This window comes from Lepus europaeus, chromosome 3, assembly GCF_033115175.1.
Source record: "Lepus europaeus isolate LE1 chromosome 3, mLepTim1.pri, whole genome shotgun sequence".
In the NCBI taxonomy this organism is placed as follows: domain Eukaryota; kingdom Metazoa; phylum Chordata; class Mammalia; order Lagomorpha; family Leporidae; genus Lepus; species Lepus europaeus.
The window spans coordinates 156,259,040-156,277,848 of record NC_084829.1 but is presented as its reverse complement, the minus strand read 5'-3'; the positions used below and the strand labels follow the sequence as shown (position 1 = coordinate 156,277,848).

Below are 18,809 nucleotides of genomic sequence, written 5' to 3'. Positions count from 1 at the left end.
TAAAGAGAAACACTGATTGTCAGTTGAACAGCCGTGTGGACTTCTATGTGCATTTCTTATTTCAAAAACCTTGTATGAATCAATGGTGTGGCAGCTGGCTGAAATGATTCCACATTTTTAAAATCTGCAGGGTGCATCTGTTAGCAGTTTTGAGTTTCTACCACAGACTAACAATTTGGTGATAGCAAGCTGTCTTCCAATTAATGTTCCAGAAAACGTTTATTTCAAGATTTTTAGGAGAAGAGCCAAGATTTCCTGGGATTCAGTTATAAGAAACATCATTACATATATATATATATATATATATATATTTTTTTTTTTGCCTTTTACACATCTCTCCTGTCCAGGATTAACAAGCAGGATGTCTTGAAAAGGTTTCGACTTTTGGAAAAAGCTTAGCTGAGACTCTTACATGGGCGACCTGTCTTTAATCCATCCCAGGCTAATGGGTACATTCAGACACAAACAACCTGGCCGCTTTCACATTGTATTTAATCATGCCCTTTCTCCAAATCATGCGGCTTCCCTTGTCTTTGCCCTTAGCAAATGTGACTCACAGCCTCGGAAGTGCACATCCTCCCTGGTCTCCCGGGCCTGCCTGCCTGCCCCTCGCAGCCGCCTTCCTGTAAAATCACTCTGAAGTCTTCACACTGAGCTTTTTCAGGCTGTGCCCCTGCAGACTTGCACGCTCTCCTGCTGGCTGTGGCCACCGCCCTTGTCGCCCCTGCCTGGGCGCAGCCGTGGTCTGTTCATTTCTCTAAGCCCCAAACACAGTGCGTGCATGCTCAGCTATACATTGGATGAACAGATGAACAAAACCCAAAGCCAAACAATCAAAAAGTGCTCCTTCTGGCCGGAGCCGTGGCTCAACAGGCTAATCCTCCGCCTTGCGGCGCCGGCACACCAGGTTCTAGTCCCGGTCGGGGCACCGATCCTGTCCCGGTTGCCCCTCTTCCAGGCCAGCTCTCTGCTGTGGCTAGGGAGTGCAGTGGAGGATGGCCCAAGTCCTTGGGTCCTGCACCCCATGGGAGACCAGGAGAAGCACCTGGCTCCTGCCATCGGAACAGCGCGGTGCGCCGGCCGCAGCGCGCTACCGCGGCGGCCATTGGAGGGTGAACCAACGGCAAAAGGAAGACCTTTCTCTCTGTCTCTCTCTCACTGTCCACTCTGCCTGTCAAAAAAAAAAAAAAAAAAAAAGTGCTCCTTCTTTATCGTTCCAACACTTCCTTTTACCATTAAATCAAATAATAAAGTAGACAATCTGAAAATCGATGTTTACTTTTTTTTTTAAATTAGAAAACTCGGAAAAACACGGAGGGGGTAGAAAAACGTCTCATACTAATACTTTCTACGTCATCTTACAGTTTTCGGTTTATGAATTGTCACCTCTGGCACTAAGCTTTGTGTACATGAGACTAATGTCTTATTAAAACCACCTATCAACGATAAAACCTGTGTACTGCCATGCACAGATACCTGGTAATTATCTGGAGAAATGCCTACAAAGAAGAGGCAGATAAACACATGCGCATATGCAAAAGCCTATTGCAAGATTTTCATCAGTAAGAGGGGTGAAACAGAGAGAACGGGGAACCCAGAGTGCATTCACCTTGTGGGAAGAAAATGCAGAAAATGAAGCAATCTTTTTGACATGGGAATCCAGGTGGGTCCCCACTCAGGCCACCAGGTGGCAGCACAGTGGCTTTAGGAAGCACTGGGCAGCCGGGACCTGGTCACGTGGTCTTTGGGACAGTGAGTGGTGGTGGGATGTTTAGGGCTCTCTGGGGCTACACTGCTTGGGTGTGAGGCCAAGTATCGGGGGTTAAAAACTAGCATCGTTCTTGCACTTCTGCTGCTGCGGCGGCTGTCAGCTACCACCATCCACACCAGGGCCCAAGGGGCATTAAGCCAGTTCCACTTGCATTTGAACCCCAGGCTGGAACACGTGTTGCTGCCACTGGAGTGGAACCAGAGCCTCTGCCGTGCTGCTGCTCACACACGCGGTGGGCACTCAAGACCTGGGGGCCGAATGAGTGGTTTTTCACCAGCTCTTCACATTTAGAATATTCCAGGGCTGCTGGACTAGTGGTAGAGGTGCTCTTGCATTGCGCTGTCTCAGATGCCCTGGCCCTGTACCCTGACTATACGCAGCGCGGGTCCGTGCTGACATGCTGGCTGTATTCAAAACCTTGGTGGGGGTGCAGGTAGGGGCTATGGGGTGTGGTCTCATCACTCAAGCATTTACACAGCTCACGCGGGGTCTGTCTCCCGTCATCCTCACATTTGTGCCAGGCAGATATTAGGGCACGCTCATGTGTGAGAAGCAGAATCCGGTGTGATGGCCATCCGAGGCACACGCCAGGGTCAGGGTTCGAGCCCCAGTCACTCAGTGTTCTTCTCACACCGCCGCCCTCACTCTCCCTCGAGGCTGCCGTCCAGAGGTGGCACCTGCTACAGAGGGATGTTACTTCCCCACCTTCAACTATTGAGAAACTATGTGCTTCAAAATGATATATTACTGCCTGCCCTAAACTAGACAGATAGGGGCTAAAACTCTGTTATCTGGGAAGAAGATGGAGCAATGAGAATCCTGAGGTTGGTTCACACTACCCTGCAATGGAATTTTCCCTGAGAAACCACAGAAGAACAGAAAGCTAATACAACTTGGGCCTCCCTCACGCCTTAGGCCCTTACTGTCCAGGCTTGACTCCACATGAGCTCCCTCTCTCCCAGTAAGTACTCCCAGCTGCCTCCCACGTGGGCAGAACTCACAGCACCACCCTCACTCTCCCTTGAGGCTGCGGTAGGAGTGGCTGGGCAGGGCTCCCTATGGGTGGTGTCTCCCTGCTGTGCTCTCTGGCCCCACATGTGTCACCTGCCCTTTGTTCCAGGCCACACTCAGCATTGTCTCCCACTGAGGTCCACTGTTTTTCCTGGTCTTGGCACCCACATCAATACACCTGTGCCTCGGCGCTAAAGATTCGCTTATTTATTTATTCGCAAGGCAGAGTGACAGAACGAGACAGAGGCAGAAAAAGAGAAAGAGACAGAGAGATCTTCCAAATTCTGGTTTACTCCCCAAATGGCTGCAACAGCCAGGGCTGGCCCAGGCTGAAGCCAGGAGCCTGGGAGTCCGTCTGGGTCTCCCACGTGGGTGTAGGAGCCCAGGTACTTGTGCCACCCTTCCCTGCCTTCCCAGGCCGTTAAAAGGGAGCTGGATAGGAGCAGAGCAGCCAGGACTCAAGCCAGTGTTCTGATATGGGATGCCAGTGTCACGGGGGGTGGCTTAACCCACTGCACCACAATGCCGGCCCCATCTGGGCCTCAGTTTTAACACACGCAAATAGTCAACCTGATAAGCACCTGTGATTATGTGTGATGGGTATTTTCAGCTAAATATAATGCAGAGCAGTCATTTTAAAGACAACTGCCTTGGCCGGCGCCGTGGCTTAACAGGCTAATCCTCCACCTTGTGGCGCCGGCACACAGGGTTCTAGTCCTGGTTGGGGCGCCGGATTCTATCCCGGTTGCCCTTCTTCCAGCCCAGCTCTCTGCTATGGCCCAAGAAGGCAGTGGAGGATGGCCCAAGTGCTTGGGCCCTGCACCCGCATGGGAGACCAGGATAAGCAACTGGCTCCTGGCTTCAGATCAGCGCGATGCGCTGGCCGCAGCGGCCATTGGAGGGTGAACCAACGGCAAAAAGGAAGACCTTTCTCTCTGTCTCTCTCTCTCACTATCCACTCTGCCTGTTAAAAAAAAAAAAAGAAAAATAAAGTAAATCTCTTTAAACGAAAAAAAAAAAAGACAACTGCCTTGAGGGAATAGAAGACACGTTCATGTCCTCCACGCTACAGGAAGGCAGCCCCCGCTGCTGGGGGCAGGGAGGAGGATATGGGCGACCCCTCTGGTCTGCTCCGCCCATCCCAGATATTAGGACTCTCGGAACAACCCAGAACAGCCACACCCACTTCCCACGTGGATCCCTGCAGAACCATCAACTCTAGTGGACACCGGATGCCTTCGGCGTTCTCCCCTACCCAGTGTATACCCCACAGGGCTGACACGTCCACTGGGACGGCTGCAGTCCCCAGATAGGGCGACTGGAGATCAGCAGAGATCTTCTAGGGAAAATGAGACCTGGCTATGGTGTATTTCATCTTTCAAGGTAAGAACCAAGCTCTGCAACAGATCACGTCGAAGGAACATTTCCCCCACCATCTACGAATCTGCTGGACATCGCAAGCTTTTCCCTGTGGACCCAGATCCCTCGCGTCCACAGGCACCACGTGATTCTCTTCTTCCTGTCTCCCTCTAGTTAGGGCCTGATTGTGGCCTGGCAAGTGCCAGGGATTGCCGCCGGCACACACCGTGAGCAGGGGCCCGGGGAGAGAGAGAAGGGTGGCCTGTACAATCTCATTTGGGGAAGGCATTTGGTGTAGAAGTTAAGAACCGGCAGGGTTGATGCTTGGGACACCTGCACTCGTATCAGAGTGCCTGGTTCAAGTCCTGGCTACTTCACTTCCAATCCAGCTTCCTGCTAATGCACACTCTGGAAGCAGCAGGTGGTGGTTCAAGCACTTGGGGTCCTGCCAGCTTCGTGGGAGGCCTGGATTCGGTTCTGGGCTCCTGGCTTCAGCCTGGCCCAGCTGTTGCTGGTATTTAGGGAGTAAAGCAGCAAGTGGAAGATCTCTTTCCATCTCTCTCTTTCTCTGCTTTACAAATAAAATTAAAATAAAATAAATAAAAATAAAATGTTACTTGGAATGCCTACATCCCATATCAGAGTTCCTAGTTCAAGTCTCAGCTCTGCTTCCAATTTCAGCTTCCTACTCTTGTGCACAGCTCTAGGCAGTGGTAATGGCTCAAGTATTTGGGTCCCTGCCATCCACACAGGAGATCTGAATTGAGTTCTGGGTTCCTGACTTTGGCCTGGCCCAGCTCTGGCCGTTGCATGCATTTAGGGAGTGAACCAGTGAAAAGAACTCCAAGCCTTTCTGTCTCTGTTCCCTCTGTTTTTCAAATGCAATTAAATTTTAAAAACTTATTTAAAGAGATTATTGACAGTATACATGAGCCTCCAAAAGCAGCATCCAAATAAAGCAAGAACAGTCCCGGGTACTCAGCACACGGCAGGAGCTCTGCTAGGACTTGGCTTGCATTATCTCCTGCAGGCCCCAAAGAGCCCTGGGATTAGCATTCCCTGATTTCCCCCAGGAATCAGTGCTGTTGGGGTAGACACTAGGTTGGAATTCAACAACTTCAAAGGCCCAAGCTTTCCGCCTGACATCATACCACCTGTTTCACACGAAGCAATCTTTGCACTTAGTTTGAAGCAAAAACAGACTTGCTACAGTTTTCATTCAGCCAAAATAAGATTAATTTCACTGGAAGAACTTCACGTTGTTTTCACACAAAAGCGACCATCACTTGGTGCACATTCTCAAAGCCATTTGGTGTTGTGAGCAATGGGAATGGCCCTTAAGGCTGTACATCAGCGACAGAAAAGTAAAGACCACAGTCACCTCCTTCATATTTCTGAAACTAAAAGGAAAGGCTGGTCCCCCGAGAATCAACCAGAAGGGAGAAAATATCAGGCTCTGGGGTTCAATGTGAATTTCCGGTTGTGTTTAGAAATAAAGCCTCACTTGGAAACCACGCGGCTGCCTTGTCCACAGTAAGCATGAGATCTCAGTTCTCTACAAGGCTGAGAAGCAGACATTCCGCCCAAGATGGTGTCTCTGGGACATAAACCCACCTCTGCCGCGGTTCTCACTCCTTCTCTGTCAGGAGTTTTCTGTCTGATTTCGCAATGCAGAGGGAACCAGCTGCTGTCAGCCCCGCGCTCGGTGGGAGTCTAGTTGCCAGACCAGATGGTCAGATTTCTTGCTCTGCCCAAACACCTGGTCAGCCTCATCTCTGTAATGTTTGTGGATCGACCATATGACTGCGTCTGGGAGAACAACCTGAGTTCATTGTCCAGTGCATCCGCTGTCCTGGATGGGACACTAGCTTTGTAAGGAACTGCCTGCATACACGCCGACTGGGAGGGAGCTGGCTGTGCTGGCCCTGTCCTTCCACCTGTCTATGGACACATGTGTACACCTGGGAGCTCACGTCCATTCATACACACCCCACAAATACCCAGATGGTCTGACGCCCCCTAACAAGACCCTCGACCCAGTTGCTTGGCGTCAGCCTTGACCTCCTGCCCTGACCTGGACTGAGTTCCTGGCTCCTGGCTTCAACCTGGCCCAACCCCAGCTATTGTGGGCATTTGGGGAGTGAACCAGTGTATGGAAGATCTCTCCCCTCTCCCCTCTCCCGCCTGTCATCCTCAAACTGAGGTAGGTGGCCTGACCCTTAAAATCCCATTAGCTCTTCCAAAATAGAGCTGGCCACACAGAAGCCTCCGGTACTCACTTTGCTTTTACCTCCTGTGTTAAGGAATAACGAAGGTCCTGGATAAGTACTTTGAAATAAGTCAGGGTTCCTTGTAAGTCTGGAGTTATCTGAGTGGCTTTGGAATCCAATCATTCGTTTGTTTAGTTCTCAGTGCTCATCACAATGACATTCCGAGTCTCTGGAGGAATTGCTGCAACACAAGCAGAAGGGCATCAGGCCCAGCAGGTGCACGCCTGACCCAGGGCATCACAACTGCTCACAGCCGCTTCCTCACCAAGGAACCCACCACTGAAGTGAAGGCTCCCATAGAGACAGGTGTGAAGGACCAGAAGTGCAGGGAAGCTAACTCAGTCTGCAGGCCGTGGATACAGAGCTTACATCCTTGGTCTACAAAGTGAAAGGGAAATTTTACGACCTGCTTACATAGGGGAACACACAGCCTACCTGGACAATTCCACTGGCTCCAGGCAGACAGGCCCCTCTCTCACTCACCACTGCATGCCCATTGTTCCCTGTGGCCCTGGGTACCTGACGGGCTCTCAACCAATGTTTGTTGAAATCAATGTCTAACACAGCCTTCAGAGCCATTCTGAGGCATCGGCTATCTGCCATCACTCCTGAAATAAACCAGAAAGTTCCTAGGCCTGCCTTCCACCTTAGAGCTGGTGCATTAACCTATGTCATATTTGTGTGTATAGGGACAGATATCTGCCAAATTCTGTCTCCCTACTTAGTCATTCAAATTTCAGGTGCTGTGCAAATTGTGACTTCTGAATCACATTCATCTGACGTCACTAGTTAATAATATAATGACCAGGGGCGGGTGTTGTAGCATGGCGAGTTAAGCAGCAGCTTGGTACTTGTATGCTGCACATAAGCGGCTGGTTTGAGTCCCAGTGACTTTGTTTCCAATCAAGCTTCCTGCAGCAAATGATGGCTCAGGGACATGAGTCTCTACATAGGAGACCTGGACTGAGTTCCTGGCTCCTGGCTTCAACCTGGCCCAACCCCAGTTACTGTGGGCATTTGGGGAGTGAACCAGTGTATGGAAGATCTCTCTCTCCCCTCTCCCGGTGTCACTCTGCCCTTCAAATAAATAGATCTATTTTTTTTTTTTAAGAAGAAATTGTCTAGCAAAGTAATTAAGAGCAAATACCTCTATGACAGCAGTTTCAAACACTAAGAGGAATGATTACTTATGTATGCATGAGGTGGAACGCCTACACTTATTCTGTTACCATTAATTTGTAAAATATCTCATCTGGTCATTTTGGTCACGAATTATTTCTTACCATCACTTAACATAATTCTACTTAAGAAGCTACATATAATGGGTTCTGCAAAGATGATATCAATTAATTTTAATTTCTTAAGTAGGTTTCACAATTTAGTTAATTCAAATTTATAGCTATTAGAAGTGATAATTTGAGTTCATACTGGAGTATTATATTGAGTTGCATTTGAGTATTTCTCATGCCTCTTACCAAAATGTGATCACAAGATACTTTGGGCCGGCACCGCGTCTCAACAGGCTAATCCTCCGCCTTGCGGCGCCGGCACACCAGGTTCTAGTCCCGGTTGAGGCGCCAGATTCTATCCCGGTTGCCCCTCTTCCAGGCCAGCTCTCTGCTATGGCCCTGGGAAGGCAGTGGAGGATGGCCCAAGTGCTTGGGCCCTGCACCCACATGGGAGACCAGGAGAAGCACCTGGCTCCTGGCTTCGGATCAGCGCGATGCGCCGGCCGCAGCAGCCTTTGGAGGGTGAACCAGTGGCAAAAAGGAAGACCTTTCTCTCTGTCTCTCTCTCTCACTATCCACTCTGCCTGTCAAAAAAAAAAAAAAAAAAAAAAAGATACTTCGCAAACTCAGACCCCTTGTCATTGTTTCACTCGCTTTATTCCTTAAATTTAAAAGATACTGAATGCAAATGCCCTCAATTGCACATTTTAAGGTGTGGCTTTCTTGCATATTTAAATTGGCTACCAAGATCTGAACGCCAGCTTTGGCAAGCAGTTCCCCAAATGTCACATGCAGCTGTGAGTGCAGCTCAGAAACAGGAGCAAGACGAGGAAGCCAGGACCCTGCAGGGCGGAGCGCGGTGGAGAAAGGATTACCGGGGAGAAGTGGGCCCACGGGTAACAGCTGGGCAGCGTAGACCTGAGCCTTCAATCCTCGTAACTTAAATCTCTCCGTGCATCCAACCAAGCCAAAACCTGAACTATAATCACTGGGAAAATGGAAACGCTCTGGCCTGAAAGAACTCACTGGATAGGTGCTGGCCACAGAGTAGAACGTCGCATCCTTTAGTTTACCAATCAATGCTCTTTGGTAGTTAACCAACTGTCATCTTTCTGAAATCTGTGTAACTAAGAACGTGGCAGAGTGAAATCAGATGGCGAAGAAGGGTGTGTGTCAGGACATTGACAGAAAACTAAAATAGCCGGGAGCCGGAGTGTGGCACAGCAGCAAGGTCGATGCTCGGGACTGCCAGCTTCCCCTGGGAGTCTAGCGCCCTGCTTACGGGTGCCCTCAGGAGGCAGCAGGTGACAGCTCAAGTATTTGGGTCCCTGCCACCCACACTGGAGACCCAGATGAGCTCTGGACTCCTCACTTCAGTTGTTGCAGGCATTTGGGGAGAGAATGAGGAGATGGAAGATCTCTCTCTGCCTTTCATAAATAAATAAATAAATTTTAATGAGAGAAAGTGAAAATAGTTTTAAATGTTAATTTGGATGATAAAATATTTTTATGGATTTCCAGTCTTTAGCTTGGTATAACTCACTTAAAACTCTGAGTAGCGGCTGGCGCCGTGGCTCACTTGGTTAATCCTCTGCCTGCAGCACCGGCATCCCACATGGGCACTGGGTTCTAGTCTTGGTTGTTCCTTTTCCAGTCCAGCTCTCTGCTGTGGCCCGGGAGTGCAGTGGAAGATGGCCCAGGTGCTTGGGCGCCTGCAACCACACGGGAGACCAGGAAGAAGCACCTGGCTCCTGGCTTCGGATTGGCGCAGCGCTGGCCGCAGCGACCATTTGGGGAGTGAACCAGCGGAGGGAAGACCTTTCTCTCTGTCTCTCTCACTGTCTGTAACTCTACCTGTCAAATATAATTAAAAATAAAACTGAGTATGAGCGCTAGTGCTATGGCAATAACATCCCATATGGCCTCCTGTTCAAGTCCTGGCTGCTCCAATCCCCATCCAGCTTCCTGCTAATGTGCCTGAGAAAGCAGTGGAGGATGGCCCAAGTCCTTGGGCCCTGCACCCGTGTGGGAGACCAGAAAGAAGCTCCTGGTTCCTGGCTTCAGATCAGCCCAGCTCCGACCATTGCAGCCATTTGGGGAGTGAACCAGTGAATGGAAGGCCTCCCTCTCTCTCTTTGTTTCTCTCTCTCTGCCTCTGCTCCTCTGTAACTCTTTCAGTTAAATAAACAAATCTTTCAAATTAAAAGAAAAAACAAAACAAAACCTCAGAGTACAAACAATTGTAAGTACTGAGTCCAGATCCATTTAGGCTTTCCTAGGTCCTGTATTCGTCTCAGTTGTTCGACGTTTGCCTCATAGGAATTCGTTTATCTCACGCTGAACTTAGAAACTCGAGGAGGAAACCCAGATGTTTCTGAAGGCTTCGAGGAGTACACTATATTAAAGAGCAAGATAAAATAATTTTAGGCAAAAAAAAAAAAAAGAAACCTCAGAAATCTGAAAAAAGACACAGCGTTGGATCTGAACCCACACCTGTACTCTCGAAGAGAAATTAACAAAACTTATAGCAAAGGAAAAGAAGACAGGCCCTCAGCCGGTGGACGACAAACTTGGCCACGGCGTTGGCCACACACTGTCCTGATCCAAACCCTACAGAAGGGATGCTAAGAACACACCATCAGGGGCCTGCACTGTGGCACAGTGGGTAACGCTGCCGCCTGCAGTGCCGGCATCCCATATGGGCACCGGGTCTAAGACCCGGCTGCTCCATTTGCGAACCAGCTCTCTGCTATGGCCTGGGAAAGCAGTAGAAGATGGCCCAAGGCCTTGAGCCCCTGCGCCCTCGTGGGAAACCAGGAAGAAGCTCCTGGCTCCTGGCTCCGGGTTGGCGCAGCTCCGGCTGTTGCAGCCAAATGGGGAGTGAACCAGTGGATGGAAGACAAACCCTCCCGCCACCTCTCCTCTCTTTGTGTAACTCTGAGTTTCAAATAAATAGAATAAATCTTAAAAAAAAAAAAAAAAGACACCATCTGAGGGGCCCACCTGTTCTTGATTCAGCTGTCTACCTTGATCTAAATTATTTGCTTCTTCATCTGTGAGAAGTAATACTCCCTGTTCTAAAATAACTACGTGAAGAGCCGAGTATAACAAGTGCTCAATGTATAGTAATTACTACTATTATCCTACAGTAACACTGACAACACCACAATGATCAATAACACTTGTCCCAATACGGATTTTGGGGGTGAGGAGGAAGGGGTGGGAGAAAGAGCGAGAGCCATCACTCGCTAGTACCCAGAGAAGTCCTGGGAGGCCAAGATCATGGATGCAAACCCTACACGTTCTAGTCATCAGTTGACGTCTTCTACTACCTTGGAACCCACTACTGACGCGTTTCTAACTCAGGCCACAACATAAAACACAGGATGCCCAGTTATGTTTGCATTTCAGACATATTTAGATTAAAAGATTCATTCTGTGTGTATCTGAATTCAAATTTAACAGGGTGTCCTGTATTTTTATTTGGGGAACTGGCAACCCTCTGTCTACTGCCTCAATTCTCTCGCCAGTTCACTTGAAAGGAATCCGAAGGGAATCAGTCTCATCTTCAACCCCTGGGAGAGTGTGGTTCCTAGCAGTACAACAGACAGCGCCGTTCATTTACAAAAGTTGCAAGGAGTTTCCCCACATGTGCAAGGCACCTTAACCTGTGATGTCATCCAGGGTCTTCCTGCCCGCTTGATGGAGATGGGCAGTCATTGTGTCACAAGTGCTGTACACCCGGGCCCCTGGAACCCTAGGCCAGATCACCAGATTCCACACTCATCGCTCAGCCAAGGGGACCTGAGAACTTCCTCCTCACTCATGAAACTGCAGGTTAAACGTGCTCCTCACATCCCTCCTCTTCTCCCTGCCTGACTACTCACAGACCAGATTACCTCTCTCAAGGGCCTTTGGCTCGCATTTTCTTTAACCTATGACACAGGAGGTTACTGAGTTCCAAGGCCAGTTTGTTCAAGAGTCTCAGAGTTTGCGCCTCCGGATGCAGCCCTACAACTTGTTGTCCTCTGCACTGCCTCATGGGAAATCAACTCTACTGCACTAAAAGAATGGCAGGGTCCCCTGTGGCTTATTGGAGCCTGTCAATGCAACCACATTGCTTGTCACCTGTAACAGCTGACTACATGCAGTACAAACTCAAGGTTATCTGGGGCCAGGGCAGCTCATTCAACTCATTTCCTTCCAGGGCACCAGGCTCAGTACAGCCAGGTCTTTGAGTGCAACTCTGGCTTCCTCTCTTCCCCACCAGAGACTCGTGCCCACCTTGGCCTTGGCCTTTCCCAGCAGAGTGAGGAGGTGCGTGAACCTGGGCAGCAGCCCCCTCAATCCAGATCCTTACTGACAGGTGCATGTCCATCCAGGCCCTGCAGCTGACTCACTTCTCGAACGGCTGCTTTCTCTCTCTATGCGTCTCTCCATGTTTATGCACAAGAACGCTATCTGGTTTTTGATGAATAATACAACATGGCAGAGAATGGGACTTTGATTGGCTTTATCCCATATCTAGTCATTAACCCATGCAAAATGATGCTTTCCTGAAAGGCAAGTGCCACTGAAAATAGGAGACTTTATTCTCCGCCACTCCATTTCCATGTATTTTTTTGCAGGACACTTTCTCCTTAGAAGGAATATTAACAAGGAAGATCTTGTATGCCAAAAGTCTATAGTCTTAAAATCCTCAGGACCGGTGTTGTGGTATAGCAGGCAAAGCCACTGCCTACAATGCTGGCATCCCATATGGGTGCCGGTTCCTATCCTGGCTGCTCCACATCTGATCCAGCTCCCTGCTAATGCACCTGAGAAAAGCAGTGGAAGATGGCCCAAGTGCTTGGGTCCTAGCTATGCATGGGGGGAGAACCAGATGAAGCTCCTGGCTCCTGGCTTCAGCCTGGCCCACACGGTGCTCTCTGCTGCTCGGCCAGCAGATGGAAGATCTCTGTCTCTCCCTGCAACTCTTTCATATATATATATATATATATAAGCATATATATATATATATATATTTAATCCTTTTCACTAGAAGCTAGAATATAATAATAGCTACAGACTTGCCATGTGGCTGACAGTCCCATTCTAAGCGTCACTGCACTATTACGCACTGTTACAAACCCTCTTAGATGGACGTAGAAATGGAAGCACAGGGCAACAGCTAAGTTGCCCAATGTCATGTGACTAGGGAGAAGCAGAGAAGTTCGGTTCCAGAATAGTGTTCTTCCCTCATCCTCTATCCTAATGTCCTAAGTTAAATGTCTTTAACTAAAACTTTACACACAGACTAGGCCTGGACAGAAGGAAAAGTAAGGTAGGGCAACTACTTCCTTCCTTGGGTCTATGGGTCCTTTCTGATCAAGGCTGGAGAAATGCCTGGGTGTCTCAGGAGATGAAACACCAGAGAAGTGGGGCCCCAAACACAGCCAAAGTCAACTGCGGACCTCCCCAGCCATTCCCCCCGAGATCTCTCCTGATTAACATGATTGTACGGGTCCAGGAGGTGGGGGTGTATTTGTGATCTGATGGACTCCTGCTGCCCACCAGATAACATGCCCACTGCTTAGCTGGGCAGAGGGAGGCCCAGAGGAGCTCACTGCAGACCCATTCACGCTCTCAGGGAATCCCTACAGATGTGCCTCGCTTACTGCAAGCCAGGCCACAGTGCCCTTGGTCACGTGTCACTTGCTCTAATTGCCTTGCCTCATCACCCCTTTTCCACGGCTGGTTGTCCCAGATGCACCTGCACAGCCCATGGTTCACATCTCTGCTCTGCCACCAGCCACACTATCCACTCGTTTCCCTGGTTACAGCCCTGCCTTCATCCTGCACAGGGGGACTGGTCAAGGGCAGAGATGTTGCGTTCTCTCATCCCGTGCCCAGTACTTACAAGCCTGTGGCATTAATAAATGAATGTACCCAGTGTTGGGATGGTACAGTCGTTTCAAGGCCCGATCAGGTTTTATGCCCAGTCATTTTAAGATTATACAGCATAGGGGTTGGTGTCGTGGCACAGTGGGTTAAGACATTGTCTGTGAAACTGGCATCCCATTTTGGAGTACTGGTTCCAGGCCTAGCTGCTTTGCTTTTGATCCAGTTCCCTGCTAGTGCACATGGGAAAGTAGTGGAAGACGGCCCAAAGTACGTGGGCCCCTGCCACCCACCCGGCTTAGTTAGGAGTTCTTGGCTCCTAACTTTGGCCTGAATCAGACTTGGCTACTGCAGTCATTTGGGGGGTGAATGAGTGGGTAGAAGATCTCTCTCTCAATAAACAAATATATAAGTAAACACTAAGAAATTAGGCCAGCGCCGCGGCTCAATAGGCTAATCCTCCGCCTGTGGTGCCGCCACCCTGGGTTCTAGTCCCAGTTGGGGCACCGGATTCTGTCCCAGTTGCTCCTCTTCCAGTCCAGCTCTCTGCTGTGGCCAGGGAGTGCAGTGGAGGATGGCCCAAGTCCTTGGACCCTGCATCCCATGGGAGACCAGGAGAAGTACCTGGCTCCTGCCTTCGGATCAGCACGGTGCGCCGGCTGCAGCGCGCCGGCTGCAGCAGCCATTTGGGGGTGAACCAACGGAAAAGGAAGATCTTTCTTTCTCTTTCTCTCTGTCTCTCTCTCTCACTGTCCACTCTGCCTTTCAAAAAAAGAAATCAAAAAGTTGTATACTATTACAAAATTACACAGCTCCCAAGCTTACTGCTTCTAAGTACCCAGAAGAAATTCTAATAATCTAATAATAATTTAAGAAATTAATTTTTGCCTTCAAACATTTCTATTAGTATGCATTAAAATCACTGTATTATTTAAGCGTCTTAGAAGAATAAAAAATTACTGAAAAATGATCTGAATAGTATGCTGAGCTATTTGCTGAACCACCATGAAAGAATTACTGACAAAACATATTTCAGCCCAACCTCATTCTAGAAAACTAAAACAGGCAAACTGATGTTTATCTCTGACAGCTGGAAAACAATGAAAAATCATGACTCCTTTTATCTTTAAAAAATATACTCTGTAGCTTAAACTTACAAACTAGATGGCAACATATCCCAATATAAGTTCCTTATATATCCCAGTCATTAGGCCATCTAGATAAATGGCCCTAATTCAACACTGTGAATTCATCACACTTCACGGACACTAATACAACCGGGAGAAACACACAGGAAGGAGGAGCTTCCTTCTCGGATAGCTGGCTTACAGAACAGTCAGAACATAGCCACGTGCAGCAAGCAGCTGGTATCCTATTGCATGATGTAATGTTCTATTCCAGGATGCCTGCCTGTGTGTGTGTGTGTGTGCGCGCGCACAGCAGTGGGTAGCCACACACAGGACTTGCTTCAAAATCCAACTACGGATATCTGGGTGTTAGTATAGTGTATTCTTTCCAGGAACAGCTCAGTTGACATTATCGTTAACATTCTTTGCCTAGGAAATGCATGGCTCTGAAGTTAAGGAAGAAGGTACTGTAGTTTTTTGGTCTTATATTCTAGGGAATCCTTACCATACCTAAATACTGAATGTTTATTAGACAACGTGTTTGGATAACAATTTTTCCTCCCTGTTTGTGTGCCGCTAATAAATTGCAGCAACCAGGGACCAAAATGTCCCACTTTAATTGGCTTTCTCCATCTACGTAGGGGCAATGGCTCTGTGGCTAACTGCCTTGGAGTTAAAAATATGTAAAAATATGTAGTGAGAATAAACATTTGGCACGCGACTGGCTTCATCTTTCAAGATCAAGTCCACACCTAGGAAAATGTCTCGTATTTCCATACCAGACATTAATCTCCCTCATTCAGAACTGCTATGAAGGTAACAGACTTGACTGCAAAAAGAAGATGAAAATTAATAAAGTCTTCTCACATAAATAGCCAAACTGTTGCTATACATTTTCAACTGGGTTGAGTGAACACAAGTGCTTTATAAGCGGCGTGATAAATTTCTAATAAGAAAAAATGTAAAAAGTTAAATGTTATAAAGAAATCTTGAAAGAAAACCTCTTGTCTTGTGGCTTTCATGGAATTAGACATTTAAATACAGAAAAAGAGTACGAATTGCTAAAAACGGCAACTGAAATGCCATTGCATACTCCACTGGAAAATTCTGAGCAAAATATTGGATCAAAAGGAGGGAATTCATAGAATTAATATGGGAATAGCTTTAAATAAAAAAATGGAGAAAACTTAAACCATTAAATGTTTTACATACACACTTTGGATCCTTGATAAAGAACCACACTCACTGAAGGTTAATTAGCAAAAACACAGATAAACTCCATCTTGATCCTCAAGTAACAGTCAAAAAATGGCTCTAAGAGTTCAGCTACCACCTCTTGGCACGGGTTCTACTGAGAAAAGTGAGGGTGTAGAATCAAAGCAGCTAAGTACCTTACATATGTTAAACCGATGACTGCATTCCACAATGCAGGTATCACTGTAGGCCCTACTTTACAAATGCGGAATCTGAGATGCTGGGAACTGTAAGATAATCTCAGAACCAGGAAGTGGCAGAGCCAGGGTCCAACTCCCCTTCCAGCACACAGGTGGCTGACCCCTGTGATATGCACTAGGGAGGATTAACAGGTTAGGACGCAAGGAACTGTGGGAGCATCTCGCACCATACTCCCATTCTACAATCACACAGGCCTGTGTCAGTGTTCCTTGATTACCAGCGGCTTGTTCCTTGCACAGCACTTCATACTTGTTCTTTACCAACCATCCTACAAGTAACTGGATTACTGTACAAGGCTAGTTGGAGAGCTACACACTATCTGGTAAGGTCAGCAGTAAAATTTTATAACAAACTAGCATTTTGTTGTTTAGTTCTTGAATATTTCTCTGATAACTGTTTGAGACAATACTCTCCAGTGAAATATTTTGTTGCTGTGCTCAGAAAGGAACACTATGTAATACAGACTCTATAGTGGTGCAAAGGCAGAAACAGTTTTAATAAGCAAAACCCCAATTTTGCCGAAAATTCCTGTGAAACTATTTTGTACAGGCAAATTAAATGTTACAGTATTAGATGCTGAATCTGATGAGTGTTAAACATCTTATACTAGGCCGGCGCCATGGCTTAACAGGCTAATCCTCCGCCTTGCGGCGCCAGCACACTGGGTTCTAGTCCCGGTTGGGGCGCCGGATTCTGTCCCGGTTGCCCCTCTTCCAGGCCAGCTCTCTGCAGTGGCCAGGGAAGGCAGTGGAGGATGGCCCAAGTGCTTGGGCCCTGCAACCCATGGGAGACCAGGAGAAGCACCTGGCTCCTGCCATCGGATCAGCGCGGTGCGCCGGCCGCAGCGCGCCTACCGCGGCGGCCATTGGAGGGTGAACCAACGGCAAAAGGAAGACCTTTCTCTCTGTCTCTCTCTCTCACTGTCCACCCTGCCTGTCAAAAAAAAAAAAAAAATCTTATACTAAGATCCGATGATGTGTGTGTGTGTGTGAAATCCAAACTCCCAGTGCTTCAGCCAGGGCGAGCTCTCATTAAGTGGGCAAATATTAACAAACAAGTCTCTTAGATGATGGTCAAGGGACTGCGCTGGGGCAGAAGGCGGTTAAGTTTCCAGAAACACCGATGACAGCTGTCAGTCCAGGATAACCGGCAGAGCACGCCTTCCTTCCACAGGGCTGCAGTGACCTCTACTGGCTCAACATGGCATCCCGAAACGCAATTTACTCCTTAAGTCAATTTTCGGAGGCACAACCAAAAATATTTATTCTTCGGATCCTTTTATAATTATAACTAAAGAAATTCCTTCTTTTCCTAGAATTAGACACTCCAATTTAAAAAAGCCATTCACATAATAACACAACGGAAATAACTAAAAAGGACTTTAATTAAAAAATCTCGTTGGGAAAAGCAAGAATACAGCAAGTGTCACTGGTGTCAAGTGTTATAAAAATATTTTTGGAAATATCTTAAATATATCCAAAAAGTTATCAGAGGCATAAAATACAGAATAAAAGGATATACTTAAAATTTTCAAATTGCTTTGACATTTGCATTGTCAAATTACTAAGTTGAGCCACTTCTTCATGAATGTTTTCTGATGTTTTCAAAACAACAGCTGGAACTTTGGTCTTCCTTCTAAACCTCAAAGTTATAAAAAATAAACTGTAGACTAAAAATTTTTCAATGGGCAAATTTTACCTGCAAGAGAAAAAAATGCCAAAAGGGATATCTGACCTCAAAGACAGTGCCTTTGTGCTTCATTGTACAACAGTCACGAATGTGTAGTTACAGGGGAATACTGTACATTAAGCTCAAAGGAAAGTATTCATTTTAAAAAATGAATATTTCTAAATCTTATACACTGAATTATTTTGTTGACATTTTATTTCCAGATATTTCCACTGCAGAAAATGAAGCAGGTAAGAATTCAAAATGGCACTCTGCGGTTGCTCAAATCCAGCTCATCCCAGTGCTGGGACGCGCAGCCTCGCTAACTGGCCACGCTCTTCCTTGCTCTTCCTTTTCAAATGTAGTCGAGGACTGGTGAGTTGGTTGGCTTTTGCACCGGACGCGACAACATACTAAATGTTAATTACTGCTGAAGTAAGAGTACCTGGGATTTACATGTTTGTCTAACACCTTTTCTAATGATTTCTGTTTGCTGATTCAAGTTTTTGCTGTACCATGCGCAAGACACTGCCAGAGGCTGCGAGGAGGAACAGAGCCAGTCCCCTTGCTCCTGAGCTAGCAGGGAGATAGGGCTGCTGTACAAATGAGGACATCTTTTAAGTAATCTCCTTACAATATGGAGATTTCATTCAAAAAGCAATCTAAGATTTGAATACAACTCCCTGCCTCTATCCTGTATAACAACATTGTGACCACCTGAAGGACCCTGCTTCTGAGAAGTAGAAATCTGTCCTTTTCAGGAGATAGGTTGGGACGGGGAAGATTATGCTTCTGGCTCCAAGGCCGCCCGTATCAACAGTTGTTAAACCATGGCCGCCATGGCACTCCCTCCTGTTCTCCTATCAGTAAAATATGTCCCAGAATCACATGGAAAATGGAAGCCAAGCTTTAAGTAAGAAAGGCGACGGCAAATGGGGCAACCCCATGATGAGCCCGACACTGTCTTGCCTCCATGTACCCTACTCTTTTCTAAACTTAACAATTTATCTCAGAACAATTTTAAATTTAAAAAAATCGC

The 18,809-nt window shown here is 47.5% G+C and overlaps 1 protein-coding gene across 3 annotated transcripts in view; it reads right to left on the bottom strand.

Annotated features, from left to right (window-relative positions):
* The window catches only part of SCAF8 (SR-related CTD associated factor 8), a 229,752-nt gene that overhangs the window by 72,431 nt on the left and 138,512 nt on the right, over positions 1-18,809 (bottom strand). The window contains exon 22 of one of the 3 annotated variants that reach the window (XR_009865531.1): positions 6,421-6,592. The exons of the other annotated variants lie outside the window; for them this stretch is intronic. The gene's annotated coding sequence lies outside the window, so the exon portion shown is untranslated. The remainder of the gene's footprint in view (positions 1-6,420; positions 6,593-18,809) is intronic. 3 annotated transcript variants of the gene reach the window in all.